This window comes from Glycine max, chromosome 13 (genome assembly GCF_000004515.6).
Source record: "Glycine max cultivar Williams 82 chromosome 13, Glycine_max_v4.0, whole genome shotgun sequence".
Taxonomy (NCBI): domain Eukaryota; kingdom Viridiplantae; phylum Streptophyta; class Magnoliopsida; order Fabales; family Fabaceae; genus Glycine; species Glycine max.
In genome coordinates, this window is record NC_038249.2 from 32,590,055 (window position 1) to 32,610,424 (window position 20,370).

The window sequence follows — 20,370 nt, forward strand, 5'->3', positions numbered from 1 at the left end:
CCTAGCTTTCTAGTTCTCCATTGAGCAGGAAATTGGAATGTTAAACGTTGAGCTTTTACCGCGTTTCTTAACTTCTAAGCTATGATTTTACAATGTGTGGTATTTTTGACAGAACTAAACTACTACACGGCTCGAGATTATTACAGTCTTGCCCTTGATTTATTCCATGTTTCTAGACTCATGACATTGTTTAAGATTACTATAAATTAATTTAATTATCGTCATTGTCTTTGTTCCCTTCCATGTTTGTAGTGAAATTCTATTGCACGTCGACGATATCTTGTCTTCCACAAGAAAACTGACTTTTCAAAGAGCTAACAGGGCCTGATAATAAACCAATTAAATAAATTGTAATCTTTTCTCATTGAGTACAACTATTTCAGACTTTTAATTCAGTCTTGCACATTCAACGTATAGCCCCTCCACTCCGACGCCATCTCCGTGCGTGATCGATGGGTTATGAAGCTTCTTCCACGACCACCGTGTTTTTCTCGCCGACGAGTCGCCTAAGATCTGCCATGCTCGACCGCGAACTGGTGGTCCAGGATGACGACGACGCAACCCAATGCAACACGTACACCCACCGCAGATCCGAGGGCACATGATTGTGTAAGAGATGACGAAAGTTTCTCTCATTGTTCGCATGCAGGACCAGAACGCAAATTAAAGCCTCCTATAGCCGTTGACAACGAAGATCATGTTGAATGCTAGATCCGAAACAACCCAACCATGCTCACCCGAAGATGATTCAACCCGAATCCAAGCCGATGATTCAAACGGACGGTGACAGGCCATATTTCTCAGTGGCTAGTTTTGATCGGATTGGAAATATTTGACCCGAATCCAACCAGACTCAACCCATGCTCTCCCCTAAGAGATACTAGAGGAATTAGGGTTAAGACAACATTTTAAAGTGAAGCTGTTTACCAGAACAAGTCATCTTAAATTGAAGCATGCTAAGGTAATTTCGTAAGACTATTTTGGATAGGGGTGAAAGGAAATTGGACCCATTGCATTGATTTTATTTGGCATTTGTTATATTCATTTTTTTTTTGTTAGTACCCTCCCCCTTACTATTTATTATTTATAAATAGCCGCTGTACTCAAAATATGGTTATATCATAATTTGAGAAAGTACATTCCAAAATACATAATTATAAGTTTTGAAAAGTAATACAATTTTAATTTTGTATTCTTGTAAGTCAAAAAATTTCTAAAATGTATTTTACAAAATTTAATGAAAAAAAAAACATGTTACATCTATTTCAAAATCCAAAAAGATGATCTTTTCAGGACAAAGAAAACAGTCAAGCATGTTTATTTCCCACCACTTGAATCTCTATCCAAATTACACAACATATATATGCAAATTATGTATGGAGATTCAAAGCTTGTAAGTATTTTTCCTAGTTTGTAGCAAGAGGATAAAGCTACTTGATTAGTAAAATCAAGAAAGTGGGGAAGAAAATAATGTTTTGTTACCATGGAAGTAAAATACATAATAAAAGAAAGGAAGAATTATAATGAAAGAGAGGGGAAATGTTTTATTGTCATGGAAGGAGTGCATTCTTAGGCGGGGAGTGTATGATCATGTGAGGAAAAAAAGAGGATTTAAGATAAAGAAGGTTATTTGAGCCATTTGAATTTAAAAAAGAAGAATGAGAGCATACTTAGAAACAAAAAAAAAATGAATATAGCAAATGTCTTTCATTTTTATGAACCCAATTGTAATTCAATTGGGTGATGAGTTTGAAATTTTTTACCCTATCAAAACCTAACCCAACCCGCATATACTAAAACAAACATAACAAAATACTAGTTATATATTATATACTAAAACTAAATAGTAAATTACTAATATAAAAATTAGAAAACTCTAAAGGCTAAAGTCACTCATTCTCGCAAGCTGCAATAGAGTTTCTCCCTAAAATCTTAGCATTGTCTTAATTGTTTGTCGTTGCTGCCATAATTGTAAAACCATAATTGAAGGAGGCATGAAGTAAATAAACAAAAGAATGGAATTGATTGGCTTATCTTTTGTAAAACAATGTTATATTTTGAGTTGTAAAACAATATATTTATGTTTTATCTTTTTCTATTTATCATATGAGTAGTATAATGTTTTATGAACATTGAATTTTAAAATTATCCCTTACTTTCTTTTCTTTAGCTTGAGGATTTTCTTTAAAAAATTCAAAACTCAGGTGACAATTTTAATGGCCCAAACTGATAACCTACTCAATTCAATCCAAATAAAATTGAATTGGGTTTGATTGGGTTGTAAAAAAAAAGGTAAACCCATCCCAATCAAGTTTAATTAGATTAGGTTGAAAAGCAAACAAAACTGAATTCAACTCGGACAACTTAGACCCCTAATTTTAGATTTATGTTAACATGCTTTTGGAAAAAGCTATTTTGGAAGTAAGATAGTATTTTTTTGGAATAGCCTTTTCGGAATGGGGTCACATTTCCCACCTCCTTTTGTCATCCCAAATCCATCATGCCTTCTTCCATACACCATGGTCATCGACGATGGTGTTGGCTACTAGTGTTTGCATGTAGCAATGGTGTTGGGTGGAGGTGAGACACAATTGTGTTGGGTGGTTGAGTGGAGGGATAGTTTGGTTTGTTTGGATTTTTTGAGGTGCAAGAAGCAAAATGGAGTACAGGAAGTAAAAACCCTAATCTGGACCCAATTACTTTTGGTAGAAGTCTTTTCTGGAAATAGGATGTTGGTGTCCTACGGTTGGGCCTTGGTCCACTATCAGTCTCATCCATAATTTCCCCTGAATAATACGTTTGTTTCTGGACATTTGAACTTTCAAATAAAGGATTTAATTTTGCCTATAGTTTTTTGAGTTTAATGGTCATTGTTGATATGGTTTTGTAGATGATAATTATAAAAGTGAACAAATATGATGATGAGTTGTAATTAGATGATGATGTAAAATTAATTTATAGCAGTCAATGCATAGCTCATTTTTTTTTCTTTTTATCTAAAACGATGAAATTAAGGAAGTATTTTGCCCAATTTAATTTATTCTTAGATGTGACTGTAATGAAGAGAACTTAATCCATGTGATCCGAGACTGCCTTTTCTCTCGCCAGCTGTGGCTTTTCCTGGGTGTGCAGCAACCAGATTTCTAGCTATTAGATTGATGGAAATGTAACTAGCTAGTCTCGGTGGTGTTTTATTAGGCATGATTCTGGAGCTTGGATTGTTGGTTTTTCTGCGTTTCTGGTGATTCAAATCATACCCATACAGTTGAGTGACCCCTTCCATGGTTTGTAACTATAGTAGGAATTGGGGTAAATTCATTTTTTCTTTTAAAAAACGAACCGTGTATGGTTTTAGGTTCTTAAACCAAAAATGTAAGCTGCTTTAGAGAATCAGTTTGGAATTGAACTATTTTTGTTAGAATCCGTTTTGAAGTGAACTGGTTTCAAATCAATTTTAAGAATCAACTTGGATTTTAAAACCAGTCAACTGTCATAAAATTGGTTTTCAAGCTATTTCTTTTTATAAAACTGATAACAGCCACTTGATAACAAAATTAAGTAAGCAAAACTTTTATTAATTTTACCAACATCGAATCTTTTAAAGCTTCTTCAATGGGGTTTCTTGAATGATTTTTTAAGTGAAGAAACATTTTATTTCTCATTGAAACAAATCCATGTGACAACGAGAATTTCTCAAAAAATAAGATTTATATCTTCAATAAGAAATTGTTTTTTTATCAATAAAAAATAATATTTATCAAATATATAACAATAACATAATTAAATTATAATTAAGTGAAACTAAAATAAATATAAAAGTGCAAATTTCTTACCATTGAAGTAAAATTATTCATAATTTTTTTAGAATGATATGATACTATGGAAATCATAAAAATAACTTAAAGAAACTCACTTAATGATTTTTATTAGAGATGCTCTTATCATCTTTTATATATTTACACTTAAAAAGAAATCCATCGGTTATGTTTGGGAGCTTGGTTAGTATATCCTGCCCTAAGGGCCACCGGCACAATAAGATAAATCTGAATGTGGTGATCTTAAGGCTCTCATTGTCTTTATCTTATAGAGCATCACTACTTGGAACTGACACGTTAGTATCAAGTAATAAGAACAGCTAGGAAACTGATATTTTATTGAATTACCTATAGAAGCTGTAGGGAATATATGTGATTGTGGCACAAAGCATATATAAGGGACTAAAGTATTTAACGGCAACATAAGATACAACCAACAAATGTTGATTTAATTGGTGAGAAACAAACTCATATTTCATATAAATATGGATTCTATTTCCATTAACGATATGAAAATCTTACTCATGAATAATCAATAAGTACTTTTAAAAGTGTTCATTAAAGCTTGAGAAATTATCATGCTCGTAAGCTTTCACAATCCAATTTACCTAAAATTTTAGTAAGAAAAAAAAAGTAGAAAGATTGAGCAACAAAGGACGTAAGACACAAAGATAAAGTATCAATGTGTTTATGTTGGTAGTTGTCTCCAATCTACAAAATCTCAATTTTCATATTTCCATTATTGGAGTTTGGGGAATCAGAGTGGGGTGAGAAAAAAAGGAAGGGGTTGGAGTTGGACCAGTATTTTAAACCAGCTAGCTCTGCAACTGTAAGTGTTTTGGATGGAAGGGAATGCAGACAATTAGGAATTTAGAATACATTATTTCCTTGCTTATAAGAATCTTCTGATAGCCGAGAGAAGAAAACCTGAGCAAAAAATGTCAAGAGAATTTAAACTGTGCAGTTTGGACAAAAAAATGTCAATGGTTACAATTAATCATGCCTTCTTGTAACTTTTCAATCAACTTCAATTTTCAACAAGTGGTCTTATTATACATTATTTCTTAAACTTAATGCAACTAAAGGAAAAAGGAGTTACATTTACAAATGGTAAAAGACAAGAAAGATGGAGAGAGAATTGAAGACGTAGTTAAAGAATTATATAAAGGGATAAACATAATTTAAGAAAGTAGACAACAAATTAGTGCCAGGTATGTATAATACTCCTAACATACTATTTTTTATGTTACTTATTTTCAATCAATTAGTTTTAACTCTAGAAGTTCGGATCCAATTGAAAAAAATATATATAAGAAAATAAATTAAAAATTATCAAATAGTTTAGAAACTTGTATATTAATTTAACCTTTTTTTAAGACATATTAAAAATAAATACCAAACAACTTTAGTTTTCTTTATCTCAAAAATTGTTTTCAAACTAATACTTACATATTTTTTTCTTATTCTAAAAAATAGTTTTTTAAAACTATTTTATAGAATACTTTTTAAAAATGAAAAACCAAACACATTCAAACAAGCACTTGAGTTATTCCTACTTTTTTTGTTTTGAAAAATAAAAACAAAAACAAGTTTGCAAAAAAAAGTAAATATAAAATACCTTTTCAAACATTTATTTTATTAGTAACATATTCTTTTAGACATGATCTATGTATAAAAAAAGCTAATGAGACTAATTAAATAATGAGTGAAATTCACAAAATTTTAAAATTTTTAATTAATAATAAAAAGTGTGTTAAAAAGAATAAATTAAATAATATATTGCTATCATTTTTCTACTAAAAAAACATTAAAAATAATAATTAAACACACCTTTTATTTCTTTATCCATAATCTGCAAACCAAAGGTCCATTTGTCCTTAACTTCTGATAAATTGTCATTAACTTAGCAAAAATTAAGGATAAAGACACAGATATTCTTAACTTGTGATAAGTTAAAGACACGACATGTTTTAATTTTATAAAAATATTCAAAAGTCTTTTAAATATAATTTTATTCTTACCTCAAAAACTACTCATTAATTATTATTTTATTTTCAAATTCTAATTAAAATTCTAAATTTCAAACAAAGACAATAAAATAAAAATAAAAATATCACCAAATTAAAATTAAATAAAAAAAAGAGCTGTGTTGTGTGTATCCTATGTGCAAAATCTGAACTAGCCTACAGGCTTCTGGGCTCTGGCAAGGGTGAGTGTTTGTTCCATTCCTTTCCTCTTTAGTTTGGTTCGGGTGACAAAACAAAACACAATGGTGTGTTGATCACTCTGTCTTCTCTTTCTCTCTTTCCATTTGATGTCTCTCCCCACCAAACGGTCGAGCACCGCTGGTTCCTCCCTGTCGCCGCCACCTCCTATGAAAAAGGCCAAGTCCCTCCTCCTCCGCTCCTCCTCCGACGACCACGACGCCGTTTTGGACCCTTCCTCCATGCCTCTCGACGACGATCTCCCCAATGCCCGCGCCGCCAATCTCGCCCGCAAGAAAGCCACCCCGCCCCAACCCGCCAAGAAGCTCCTCATCAAGCTCCACAAAGGTCACTCCGCTTCCTTCCGATTCAACTAACCCTTCAAAATAGGCTTTCTCTCTCTCCGATTCGCCAATATCTCTTCCTTTGCTTAATTCCTGCTACTTAAAAATTAGGTTTTTGCACTTTAATTATTGCTTTTGATCTGTGATTAATTTGTTCCCCAACTGCCTTGCACGATTCTTCATCTAAGTTTCTTTTCTGCGTCGAATTGAACTTCCTTTTTCTTTGCTCTAGCTAGTTATTTGTTATTTCTGGACTCTTGTGTGCCTAATATTAGTAACCTAAGTGAGTCTGAGCTAAAGCTAGTTCCTATTGTAAGATTATTATGGCTTTGTTTGGATGAGCTTCTCAATGAACACTTATAGGAGAAGAAAATAGGAAGATAACATGGATTGAACCTTTTTCTATTAGCTAAAATTAAGTTATGCACTTCAGCTTTTGGAGAAGTTAGATAAGGGAGCTTTTATAAGTTCTGTATGTGTTTTGTATTTTCCTCCCAGGGAAATTCTGTTTTATAGATGCTACTGAGTGAGTCTTGTGAATCTTACTGTTCTGGAGAGCTCTGTTATTATGAGGAATGATGATAATCTGGTTCGAGCTATCAGATGTTGATGTATCTATTGTCTGTCTTTTTCTGATATGTTGTTGTCCTTGTGGTTTTGAGCTTATTTTTTGTTGACATGATTCATGATAGCATATCGACATTTCCAAGATAATGATTATAGGTTCGGTTTCAAACTTACCATTACGTTAACCTCTTGCATGATGTTATTTAATTTTGAGATATCTTTTATCACCTCCCTCACTAGATTCTATGTCTGAAACTTTAAGTGTCTCATGATTGTCTTATTATTATGTCGAATGTGCCTTTTAAACATGGCTGTACTGCAAGTTTGTTTTCCTTATTTTGCATATATTTCTAGCTTCATTCTCTTTTGTTGAAAATCCATTCACATGGAAGTTTATATAAACAATATCTAATTTTTAGCTTCTGAATAGGATGGCTTTTAAATATCTTTTTTCATACTTTTCTGTTTTCCTTTTGTAGCTAAACCAACATTGCCCACAAATTTCGAGGAGGATACATGGGCAAAACTAAAGTCTGCCATTTGTGCTATATTTTTGAAGCAACCTAACTCTTGTGACTTGGAGAAGCTTTATCAGGTAATCATGGAAATTCTCTAATTATTATTATTTTTCTAACATGATTGATTTAGCCATGTGAATATTTATGTTGCACTAGCTTATTGGTATTTCATGGTGAACTCATAATCTCCATTCCATAGGCTGTGAACGATCTCTGCCTTTATAAAATGGGTGGAAATCTTTATCAACGGATTGAAAAGGAGTGTGAAGCACATATATCTGCTGCACTGCAGTCTTTGGTTGGCCAAAGCCCAGATTTGGTTGTTTTTCTGTCTCTAGTTGAGAGATGTTGGCAGGATCTTTGTGACCAAATGTTGATGATTCGTGGTATAGCCTTGTATCTAGATAGGACATATGTGAAGCAAACAGCAAATGTCCGATCATTATGGGACATGGGCTTACAACTTTTCCGCAAACATCTTTCATTGTCTCCTGAAGTAGAACACAAAACTGTTACAGGTCTTCTACGAATGATTGAAAGTGAAAGGTAAGTCCATTTTTTGCAATTCAATTTTGTACCTTTAAATACTTGCAGCTTGTAGTTTTAAAGCTCCACACTTTCATCCATGTATACATGGGTGCCGTGGGATGGGGGGTTTGTTGGCTCTTCTCTTTGCTTTTATTTTTTTTTTATTTTTTTTATGTTTGTGCTTCCATTCCTTTTCAAAATTCATTTTTGTATTTAATGAAATGCATACACACTGAATAGTGAATATACTTGCCAATAGTGAATATCATTCTCCAAACTACAATTACTAATTTGTTTTCTATTCAAGCTCAGGACTAAACACATTCTCTTCCTTTATATTTTTTCAGATTTTTGCAGTTAATTTAATGAGGAAGAATATTAATCAGGCATGTTTTGCTTGTGGAACTAGCTATTCAAATCTGCATATAATTCCTGGGACAGGGAGTGGCTGTTTAAATTTTAGGTTAGCAAAATGTCCTAGGGTGACTATTCTTTATGCTTTTTATTCCCAAAAGCAAGGGATAATCACTTGCACATGAAAGGGTAGGATTGGAGAGGTCTAGAGGGGTTAGAATGCAATTCTTTATGCTATTTATTTCCTCTCTTAAATCTATTGCAACTTTTGTATGTGGAATATGCAAACATTTGGGTTTTATTAACATCTTTGATGTTTTACATCCATTGCATAAAATATAAGGCTTCATTTTCTTATTCCAATTATTCTTTCTCTCTCAGTATAGGAAAGTTAGCTGGCAGATCCATCTGTGTTGTCCTTAGATTTTTCACTTTTATTGTTTTGCTTTTCAGAAAAGGTGAAGCAGTGGATAGAACTCTTCTAAACCACCTTTTGAAGATGTTTACTGCTCTGGGAATTTATGCAGAAAGCTTTGAGAAGCCATTCCTTGAATGCACATCTGAATTTTATGCTGCTGAAGGTGTGAAATACATGCAGCAATCAGATGTTCCAGATTACTTGAAGCATGTGGAGGTGTTTTCTTTTCCTTAACCCATTGTATTATCTTATTGTCTTTAGTTATTTTGGTAATTCTTTAATAAATGGATTATGTCATTCAATGTCAGTTTTATCTGACACTCTGACAATAAAAGTTATCTTTCTTTGTCTATCTTTCCCTTGTCCACATTGTATACTCACTGCAGGTATTTTTTGGGTACTCATTTCTGCAGATACGATTGCAAGAAGAACATGAAAGATGTTTGATCTACTTGGATGCAAGTACTAGGAAGCCATTGATAGCAACAGCAGAAAAACAACTTCTTGAACGTCATATACCTGCCATTCTTGATAAGGTTTTGATCACTTCTGGATTTTGAACTGGTAATTTCTGTTTTTTTTTTTCATTGCTTCTATTTTATTTCCTGTGTTATAATAGGGCTTTGCAATGCTTATGGATGGGAATCGTATTGAAGACCTTCAGAGAATGTACTCACTCTTTTCAAGGGTCAATGCCCTCGAGTCATTGAGGCAGGCCATTAGTTCATATATCAGGAGAACTGGTCAGGGCATTGTTTTGGACGAGGAGAAAGATAAGGATATGGTTTCATCCCTTTTGGAATTTAAGGCTTCTCTTGACACAACATGGGAAGAAAGCTTTTCCAAGAATGAAGCATTCTGTAACACCATCAAAGATTCGTTTGAGCATCTCATCAATCTTCGTCAGGTACTTCTCATTTTTTGTTGGCTAGTTTCCATACTGAAATTTAATAAATATCTCAAATAGAAAGCTCCAACCAATCTTCAGGAAATATCTCAACCAGATATTGATGTAAATAAAAATTCTTATCTGCTACATGATTATGTATAGTTACTGGCAATCCTAATTGTGCAAACATAATGGTTGTAAAAGATGCGTTTACTTGATTTTTCTGCTTTGTTTTTTTAAACATTTCAAAGCTAAATTACTATATTAGTTCTTGTTCAAACTTCCAAGTTTGTAGCTCGATGACCTCTACAACAGAATCTGTGTCTCTAAGGTAGTAATGTTAAAAGGAAGGCTGATAATTTTATCCTCTACCTAAGTATACCTTCTATAGCCTTATAAAACTGGAATCTGATAATGATAGATGCCATTGCTGCAAAGATCAATAAAGCTAATTAATATCCTTTTCTGGCCATTGAATTCCTTTCCTTGTTGTCTACATGTTATGGCAGTGTAGCAGTTTCCTTGATATATTTTTTAATTAAAATATACATTAATAGAAGGAGAGCATGGACATTAGTGCTGAGGACAAATCCTCCTAAAAAAGAGAAAATATTAGAAAAAGTAGAGCTGTTGAGGAGTGGAGGATGGTAAATTCTCCAAAAAGAGAAAAGATTAAGACAATGTGTTTGAAGAAAATTCAAGGCAATCCAATTTCCTTGCTCATCAGCAATAGAATTTTATAGTGTTCTCTTGAGGCTAGCCTTTACAAATTTTCCAGTTCTCATGTCATTCCTCACTTTTATCGTCACTCAACATTAGGATTGTGTTTCTTTGTCGTCATGCAATATTTTTTATGTGATAATACTGAGTAGTCCTATTCCCATCTCTTATCCATTGGGTTCTGGTTTTTTAATGCCATGGTAATTCTTCTTGATTCATTCTATACCAATCTCATATAGGATAGGGTAGTGGTCTGAGAACATCACTATGGGAAGAACCTTAAGAACATCTCCCTACTATACATTTGTTGAAGCTCTGTCTAGTCTTACATATAATCTTTCCAAATCTTGAATGGAGACAGGGATCTGTGTATCTATCTGGTCCCCACCACCCCTAAGCCCACAGATCTATATGTTTTCCCTGAACAATTAACTTCTTTGTGCAGCATTGCCATAAATTGTGCATTGGTATAAAAATCATCCTTTTCCTGCCAAAGCCTTTCAAGTTTAAAATTAGAAATTACTCAAGCGGATTGTACATACCCACTGTTTGGCAATAATCCCAAACATGGTGATAGAATTCCACAATAACACTGATTTTATTTAGTAAATACTGGGCCAAGGCTCATCCAGAGCATAAAGCTCCTACAGAATGACTTACATTACAAGAGACTTCCAGCCCTAAATTTCAGAGTACTACACACACCAAATCTGATTCCCTACTTATTCCTGTAAAGCATCCTAAAAGTCCTACAATAATTTCCTTACATAGTTATTGCACTATACATTCTGAAAGCACTATCAATAACCGCTTCATGCATGGCAGTTGTTGTGCTCTATCCCCACATCTCCTGGAGTAAACTCTCCAAATGGGTGGTTTGTTTGGACTTGGATTCTCTGCTTGTCTTTCATTTTCTGCCATGTCTGAGCCTTGGTACCCATCATTGCCTCCTGGTATAAATGCTGCCTTGTCCCCAAGGCTGAGTAGGAAACTGGCCTCGCAAGGTGAGCTCATCCTCCCCTGTAGCATCTTCAACTGGTTTGCCTTTCCACAAACCAAAAATTGTTTGATCTGTTGTCCAGCTATCCTGACTTCCCTCCTGTCCAAAACCTGTTTGGGTTAAACTATATCTTCTTGCTGTAATTCTGAAATGAACTTCATCGACTCTGGATTTTTTCATATTTCCTCATAAATATCTCTTCCTTGCTACTTTACTGAGGCAGAACTAATGATCTATAGATCCGCTTCTTCTTGTACTTCTGATAACGCATCTGCTGCACTATTATTTTTCCTGGGCTTGTAATCAATATCTCAGTGAAAGCCTAATAACTTAGCCATCCACCATTGTTTGTCAGCAGTGGTAATATTATGTTCCCACAAATGTTTTAAGCTTTTTTGATCTGTGTGAATGGCAAATCCTCTGTTGCTTGCATCATATTCTATTTCAAAAGGAAGATTGAAATTTAGATAAGCCAACACCAGTGATGATGAACCAGTCCTTATAACTTCTTCAAATGCTTTTTTGACTTCAAGGGTCTACCGTTGTGAATGAATTTCCTATAATATCTTGTCTCTTATACCTTGTGTGTTAAACTTAAAAGATCCATTTTGGCCATTCCAATTCTTGTTATTGAATTCATGTGCAAGTTGTTGATTGATCATAGTATATTGTCCATCAATGGACTTGTGAAATAGCTGTGATGTGCTTTTCGATCCTCGGCTTATGTTTTTATTTTTCTACATTTATGTGAGATTTATTTTACATGCAATCAACTGACTTCTATTTTTTCCCCTTGCCAGAACCGACCTGCTGAATTGATTGCCAAGTTTTTGGATGAGAAACTTCGTGCAGGTAACAAGGGCACTTCAGAAGAAGAGTTGGAGGGTACACTTGATAAAGTCCTTGTTTTATTCAGGTTCATTCAGGTATGCTTGGTGTTTCATTGGTGGAGTAGCTAACAATTAAACCTTATTTCATGTATTTTTTGTATCTACTATACACTATTATTCCCCCCTCAAACGCAGAGTGCTCTGAAACTCAGTGAAAGAAAGCACTCTGAGTTTGGATCGCAAATCCAGAAAAGATTGTTTGGCAAGAGGTTTTGTCAACACATCAAGTTGAGCATAGGCAGGAACATGACCCACCAGCAGGGATTTATCCAAAACTTTTTCTCTCACAAAAAAGATGTCTAATTCCATGTATTTGGTCCTTGAATGAAGAACAGGATTGTGACTCAAAGCAACAGTACTGAGATTATCATAATAGACAGCTGGAGTAGTAATTTTAATAGAGTTCTCTTAGTAAGGATTGAATCCGTAGAAGTTTTGATGCAGTAACAGCCAAGCTTCAACATTCAGCTTCTGTAGTCGATCGAGCAACAGAGGACTGCTTCTTTGACCACCAAGAAACAGGATTAGGACCAAAGAAAATACATCCCCCTGATATTGATCTTCTATCAACCATATCCATTCCCCAATAAGCATCACAGAAAGCTTCCAAAGTATAGGGTTCTCCCTGAGGAGCAGATTTTAAAGACAACCCATAGTCTATAGTACCCTTTAGATACCTCAAAATATGCTTGACATCCTTCCAATGTTCCTCCACAGGTTTTGACATAAACTGACAGACCTTGTTTACACTGTAGCTCAGTTCTAGCCTAGTTACAGTAATGTACTGAAGTGCCCCAACAACCGACTGATAGAGAGTAGCATCAGCAGCAGGGACTAAAACAAGCTTAGTTGTACCATGTTTAATCAACTTAAGATCAGAGGACAGAGGAGTGAGTATTGGTTTGGCATCAACCATCTTAGCCTTTCCAAGCAGATCACAAATGTATTTAGCTTGAGATAACAGTAGAGAACCATTACTCAAATGTTTTACTTCAATACCCAGAAAATAATCCAAATTTTCTAGTTGTTTAAGAGCAAAGACAACATTTTGTTTGGTAATTAATTTTTGAATAAGAACAGGAGATGACCCTGTGATGATAATATCATCAACATATATCAACAGATAAAGGCACTCAGAATCAGTCTTGAACACTAGAAGTGATGGATCACACTTGCTTTGAACAAAGCCAAAAGTCAGTAGTGTTTTGGTTAACCTTTCATACCAGGCCCTAGGTGCTTGTTTTAACCCATAGATAGCTTTTTTGAGTTTGCAGACCATACTTTTAAGAGAGCCATCAGGATTCTGTTTTACCCTGAAAACCCACTTGCATCCAATGGCTTTTCTGCCTGAGGGTAATGGGATCAGAGACCAAGTGTTATTGGCCATAAGAGCAATGTACTCTTGCTGCATAGCTTCCTTCCACTCAGGAGATGAGAGAGCATGTTTAACAGAAGTAGGGTCAGCAGTAATTAGAAGTAAAGTAGGATGTAACCGAGGTCGTACAATACCTGACTTTGGTCTAGTTTGCATGGAATGTGTATTTTGAGGTTGAGGGGGAGGAGTAGAGGGTAAAGCAGAGGGACTAGACTCATCATTCGTTAGAACAGAAGATGTAGCTTGTTCAGTGGGAACAAGCTGAGGAGAATTCAACTCAACAGGTTGAGACAATGAACTAAGGGACTCTAAAGACTCCATAGAATGAGAAGGAGGATTAGGATGAGCAGTGGGTATAGGAAGGACACCAAGAGGAAGTAATTGAGAGGGAACACTTGAAGGAGGGGATGAAACATGAGGCTTAGCAACAGAAAAAGGGAAGCTGGACTCATTGAAAACAGCATCACGAGGCAGAAAAATTGTACCCTTTGAATCAAGACATTTATATCCTTTATGATGAGGTGATTATCCCAAAAAAGTACATGGACTTGACCTGAAATCAAGTTTATGTTTGTTAAAGGGCCTTAGATGAGGAAAACACATACACCCAAACACCTTTAGAAAAGAATAATCAGGATATTTGTTAAAGATCATCTCATAAGGGATGGTATTTTTGTGATAGGCAGAAGGAAGTCTATTAATGAGATAAACTTCTGTATGAAAAGCATGATCCCAGTAAGAAAGAGGCATGGAAGCCTGTGACAAAAGAGTCAAACCCATTTCAACAATGTGCTTGTGTTTTCTTTCCACTACACCATTTTGATGGTGAGTATGAGGACAGATAAGCCTATGATGAATGCCTATTTGATCAAGATATTGAGTAAAAGGTCTATACTCACCCCCCAATCAGTTTGAATACTTTTCATTTTCTGGTTTAACTGTAATTCAACAAGGCTCTTAAACTGTTTGAACACAGAAAGAGTTTCAGATTTCTGTTTTAAAAAATAGATCCAAGTGTAACGGCTGTAAGCATCAACAAATGAGACATAGTAATTGAAACCCATAGAAGAAAGCATAGGTGCAGGTCCCCATAGATCACAGAATATTAACTCAAGAGGAGCACAATAGAATCAGAAGGAAGAGAGGGAAGTCTGTGAGATTTGCCAATACAATGAGCAGTACACAATTCTTCTGTCATTTTATTGAAACAAGGTATGTTGCAAGTCCTAAGAACATGAGTTACAACAGCAGAACTAGGATGACCTGGCCTGTTATGCCAAAGGGAAACTAAACTAGAGTTACTAGTATTGATTTCACTAGTACTGACATTACAATGAGAAGACAAAGCTGAAAATGAAGACATGAACAGAGGCAGCAACCACTCCAACAATAGACTTGACAAAAGAATTCAGAAGATTTGAGAAGACATAGAGGCCAGCTTGTTTAAGAGCACCTCTAAGGAGTATGGAACTATCAACCTGAGATTTGACAACACAATGAGATGAGTGAAACTCAAAAAACATTACTATCTTTGACAAACTGTCTCACACTGACTAACTTCTTAGTTATGTGAGGAACATGCAATAGATTATTTAGGGTTAGTTTAACATTAAAGGCAAAAGGAAACTGGAAAACTGTTGAACTAGTGGAAATAATAGGCAAACCTTGATCATTGCCAAGGAAAGCATGCTTATTGCCCGAGGTTGGAACTTCATTCATCAAGTTCTGAGGAGATGCAGTGACATGATGAGTTGCTCCAGAATCAATGTACTAATTTTATGACTGCTGAGTAGGATTAACATTGGCTAAGTAAGCTTGAGGAGCTTGTGCATTGTGCTGTGACTGAGAGTTATTGTTCTGAGGCTCAGAATTAGGCCTCTGATACGAGTAGTTTCTGTTCTGATTCCCAAAATGATTCTGATTATACTGTTGAGCTACATAATTTGGATTAAACTTGTGATAGCAATCAGCTGCACTGTGGCCAAACTTGTAGCAGACTTGACACTGTATTTTATACTATCAGTATTTCCATAATTTCCAGCATTTCCATAATTCCTGAAGTAACCATTTTCAAAATTCCTGTTATCATTGTTACCATAATTTCTGCCTCCTCTATATACATAACCAGATCTGCCACCTCTTCCTCTGGAATTAGAAGATCTGCCCCCATCATTGTGTTGAGTAAACTGCACTTGAGGTGCTGAATCTGAATCAGTATCCTCTTCCTTTGCTGTTTGAGCTCAAGTCAAATTCAGTGCAGGAGCAACAACACTTTCTCTTAACTTTTCAAGCCTTTGTTCTTGAGCCAAAAGAAGAGATTGGATCTCCTCGAATTCGATCTGATCAATCTTACTGCTGATTGCAGTAACCAGTGACTCTTATTCACTTGGCAAACTGGCAGGAATAACATCTATTTGTTCCTGAACAGAAACAGTTTGTCCAATGGCTAGTAAAGAATCAACAATTGTTTTTATACGAGTGAGAAATTCACCTATGGAGTGTTCACCTTTTCATGTATCTTTTCCCGCACTTGATGTTCATGAACACAACCAACAACTTTTGACAGAATTGCCTCAGATAAGAACGACTGAAGCCAAACTAGCAGTGATTGATCTTGATATGCCCATGTTGCATATGCTGGATTTTATTCATCCATGTCTGCATCTTCTTGTATAAGATACTTTGGGGGAATTAGTGGACTGACAACAAAACATTGAGGTCGATGAACCTTTAGAAATGGTTCAATTTGCTGCTTCCAAAGCAGAAAGTTATCATCCGTAAGTTTAGCCGTAACATGATATGTGAAATTATTGGCAGCGCCGGAGGAGGAGTTTACCAGACCTCCGGTCACTGTAATTGCATTAATTGGCAACAATGACATAGCAAACACAAGAACCAGAAGCATAAAACCTGATTCTGAAATCGCAAGCAAAGAGAACACGAATATGAGACCACGATTAGAGAAGTCACGATTAAGGAAGAACAAAGAGAGATGCAGCGAACACTAGCAAATCGCACTCAGCCAGAAATGAGTCCAGAGAAGTGCGATGAACAGAGATATCGCACAAACAGAAATCGTGAGCACAGAGAAAACAGAATCGCGATCCAAAAAAAAAATCCAAACAAAACTAAAAACGTGATTGAAGAGATACAATGATCGAAGAAACACAGTTTCCAGATCAGAAAACCAAATGGAACAAAAGAAATTGTGGATTCGTTTGAATCACACGAACAGATAAAACCGAAACACGAGTAGAATGTGCTTTCGGAAGCAAAAAATTAGGATCAAACTGCCATTGAAGGCTTTAGGAAGCTCTGAATACCATGAAGAAACCCATGGAGGTGAGATAGAAAGAGAGAAAACTGTAATATTATGAAACTGTTAGTGTATTATAAATGAGTTAGTTACAACAGAATTACACAGTAGGATATATGTAGAGAGTTCTAACTACAGTAGTAGTTAGCTTAACTAACTAACTCTTATGCTGAGTCAGCAATGACTCAGCTGTATCTACTATACAGTATTAGTGCTCATGGTGTTATCCTGCACTTCTACTGATTTTTCTCTTCCATACTGATATTGGCAATAGTAAATTCAAGCATTCATGGCTAATTTACTTCAAAAATAACACCGTGTATAATTTTCCAAATTGGTTCCTCCAATGGTGGAAAGAGTGCTTCTATTGATGCAGAGAAATCTATGATCTCCAAGGTTAGGACTTCTCTTTCTAATTTAACTTCTGAAATAACGATTTTTCAAAGTTTTAGTAATATTAAAACTTTTCTTTCATTAATACAGTTGAAGACCGAGTGTGGCAGCCAGTTCACAAACAAACTAGAAGGGATGTTTAAGGTACACATATTTGAATCAAACCTCAGCTGTTATCCACATCTCTATTTTTGGCTTGGAAGTTCACTGGAAATTTGAACCTGGTCAGAATTTTTTGGTTACATTTAAGATTCAACAGTAAGGTTGAACTTGGATTTTTATTTATAAATTCCTTTTTGGTCATGAAATTGTTGATTATAATTATTTCCTTATTATTCCTCCTGATTATTTTATTATAATCATTAGTTTTCCTAGTTACAATAATTAGGACTATATGAGTTATGATGATCTGACAAACTTCATGAATTACTATAGCTTTTTTTTATCCATTGTTTTTTATAACTACATTATTTTTTTTCTAATTCAGGACATTGAATTATCAAAAGAAATAAACGAGTCCTTCAAACAGTCATCCCAGGCTAGGACAAAACTCCCATCCGGGATTGAAATGAGTGTTCATGTTTTGACAACTGGGTAAACTGTGTTTTCCCTTTCTCATTATTGATAATTTTCATGTGCTACTTTTTTCCCCCAGTGAATCTAATTGCAATTATTGGATGGGTGCAGGTACTGGCCGACGTATCCACCCATGGATGTTAGACTTCCTCATGAATTGAATGTTTACCAGGTTCAGCACAAACCATGAATGCTTTTGTAACTGCAAGGGATACTTTGAGTGACTTCCCTGACATGGTCCCTTTCCTTTCCATTATTCTTCCTTCAGGATATTTTCAAAGAGTTCTATCTAAGTAAATATAGTGGAAGGCGTCTGATGTGGCAAAATTCATTAGGTCACTGTGTCTTAAAGGCAGAGTTTCCTAAAGGGAAAAAAGAGTTGGCTGTCTCCCTATTTCAGGTTGGCCTGTTATAAAATCATTATCTATATTTTCATTTATATCATAGTCTATATTGTGTTGCACATATTTTTCTGTGATTAATTCTGCATGCCTGGTTGTGCTCCAGACTGTTGTTCTGATGTTATTCAATGATGCTGAGAAACTAAGCTTTCAAGATATCAAGGACTCTACTGGTATAGAGGACAAGGAACTGAGAAGGACTCTGCAATCACTTGCATGTGGAAAAGTTCGTGTCCTACAAAAGGTGTGTTTGCAATCATTTGGAGAATTACCAGTTTATAATTTTTTTTAATTACTATGGTTTCTTTTAATTTTCTAATGTTGATTCCCTTTGTTGAACATGCAACAGTTGCCAAAGGGTAGAGATGTGGAGGATGATGACTCATTTGTTTTTAATGAAGGGTTTACAGCTCCTCTTTATCGTATAAAGGTACTATACCTGATGCTTAGGACTTGGGAGCATTAGGGATCAGATTAAGTGAATCTTAAAATTTCATTTGCGTTTTATAGTTTAGCTCTCCTCTAAATAATGATTGAGGTTCTTTTTCCAACTAATTTGGTGTTGGGGATTGCAGGTGAATGCAATTCAGTTGAAGGAGACAGTAGAGGAGAACACAAGCACCACTGAAAGAGTTTTCCAAGACCGTCAATATCAGGTCAATTTTCTTTTTCTCCAAAACCCTCAACTTAGCTCAGACTTCAGAGCACCAATGCACAAAAGAATATGAGGTGCCTTAAATCCATACGAAACTAATATGCTTGGCATCATACTGGATATTTTTATGAATGGCCAAGTTTACACTCATAAGTTTTATTTCACTAACATATGTGTCATAATAAACTATATCAACATCCCTATTTGGAATGAACAATAAACTCTGTAGATATATTAATGAGAAAAGATGTTGTTAACAAAGGTTTTTAATTATTATTATGTTATGAAAATTCATAAATTGTGATATAAATATAATATTTGATCTTTTAGTTCCCAAATTTAGGAAATGATAATTTAGATATTAAACTTTTTGAATATCTAAGATTGTTGACTGTAACCAAACAAAGGAAGATGCCTTTTGGTTGGGCATCTTGTTATAGGCAATCAATATTATCCCATCTGCCCAGGTATCCAAGATACTTAGGTGTTTTGAATGTCTATGTACTAACCATATAATGATGATTACGATCTGTAACGCATTATTCTTACTATTCTTACTGGCACGGTTTGCAGGTTGATGCTGCTATTGTGAGGATAATGAAGACTAGGAAAGTGCTTAGTCACACGCTTCTTATTACTGAACTCTTCCAACAGGTGACATTATTACCTTTTGGTTCTTTAATTCAAAATGGAGTCTGTGAACTCCCAAGTAGTTACATAAAACTACTTAACGGAGTGATTACTGATAATGTTCTACAATATGTTATGCTTCCTTATGTTGTGTACAAGTTATCTCTTTTGATGCAGACTGTTTTCTGTCTGATTGTTAAGATAATACTGATTTAAGGAAGTGATTTTTTTCATGTGAACAGCTCAAATTTCCAATAAAACCAGCTGACTTGAAGAAAAGGATCGAAAGCCTGATTGATAGGGAGTATCTGGAGAGAGACAAGAACAACCCTCAAATATACAATTACCTTGCATAATTTATTTTACCTTAAAAGTTTATTTTCTTAAATGACATGGGTAAAGCTAGATGTTTACTCCTTTGTCATATATGTACAGTAACAACAGATTCTCCCCACCCCTCTATTTTTCTTTTCCTTTCATTTATGGACCATTGTACTGTAATTGTAAAGCATATTATCCTCCCCCTTGAATTTCTTTTCATTAGTTGAGAATTCAAAATTGTTCCCAAAAGTGATCGAGAAATTAGAAAGGAATTGGTGATTAACAAGGTAGGTTTCTTCTCAAGGACTGAGGTAATGGTTTTTTTTTTCCTTTACTTGTTTTTTTTATGTTCCTCTGGATGTATAATACTTAGAGAACACCGGGATAGTTTATTCTTTGCTCGAGAAGTATAAGAAATTGGACGGTGTCTAGTGTGCAAGAGCCAAACTCGTTATG

At 34.9% G+C, this 20,370-nt stretch overlaps 1 pseudogene across 1 annotated transcript; it reads left to right on the top strand.

Annotated features, from left to right (window-relative positions):
* Window positions 1-5,974: 5,974 nt before the first annotated feature.
* On the top strand, window positions 5,975-20,217 carry LOC100790798 (cullin-4-like; annotated as a pseudogene). The gene is made up of 18 exons (XR_137150.5): window positions 5,975-6,367; window positions 7,410-7,525; window positions 7,648-7,994; window positions 8,784-8,964; window positions 9,162-9,284; window positions 9,368-9,655; window positions 12,158-12,303; window positions 13,973-14,007; window positions 17,288-17,334; window positions 17,422-17,475; window positions 17,819-17,925; window positions 18,019-18,079; window positions 18,176-18,307; window positions 18,415-18,552; window positions 18,658-18,738; window positions 18,884-18,964; window positions 19,537-19,617; window positions 19,836-20,217. The product of XR_137150.5 is annotated as a cullin-4-like (transcript).
* The last annotated feature ends 153 nt before the right edge of the window (window positions 20,218-20,370 follow it).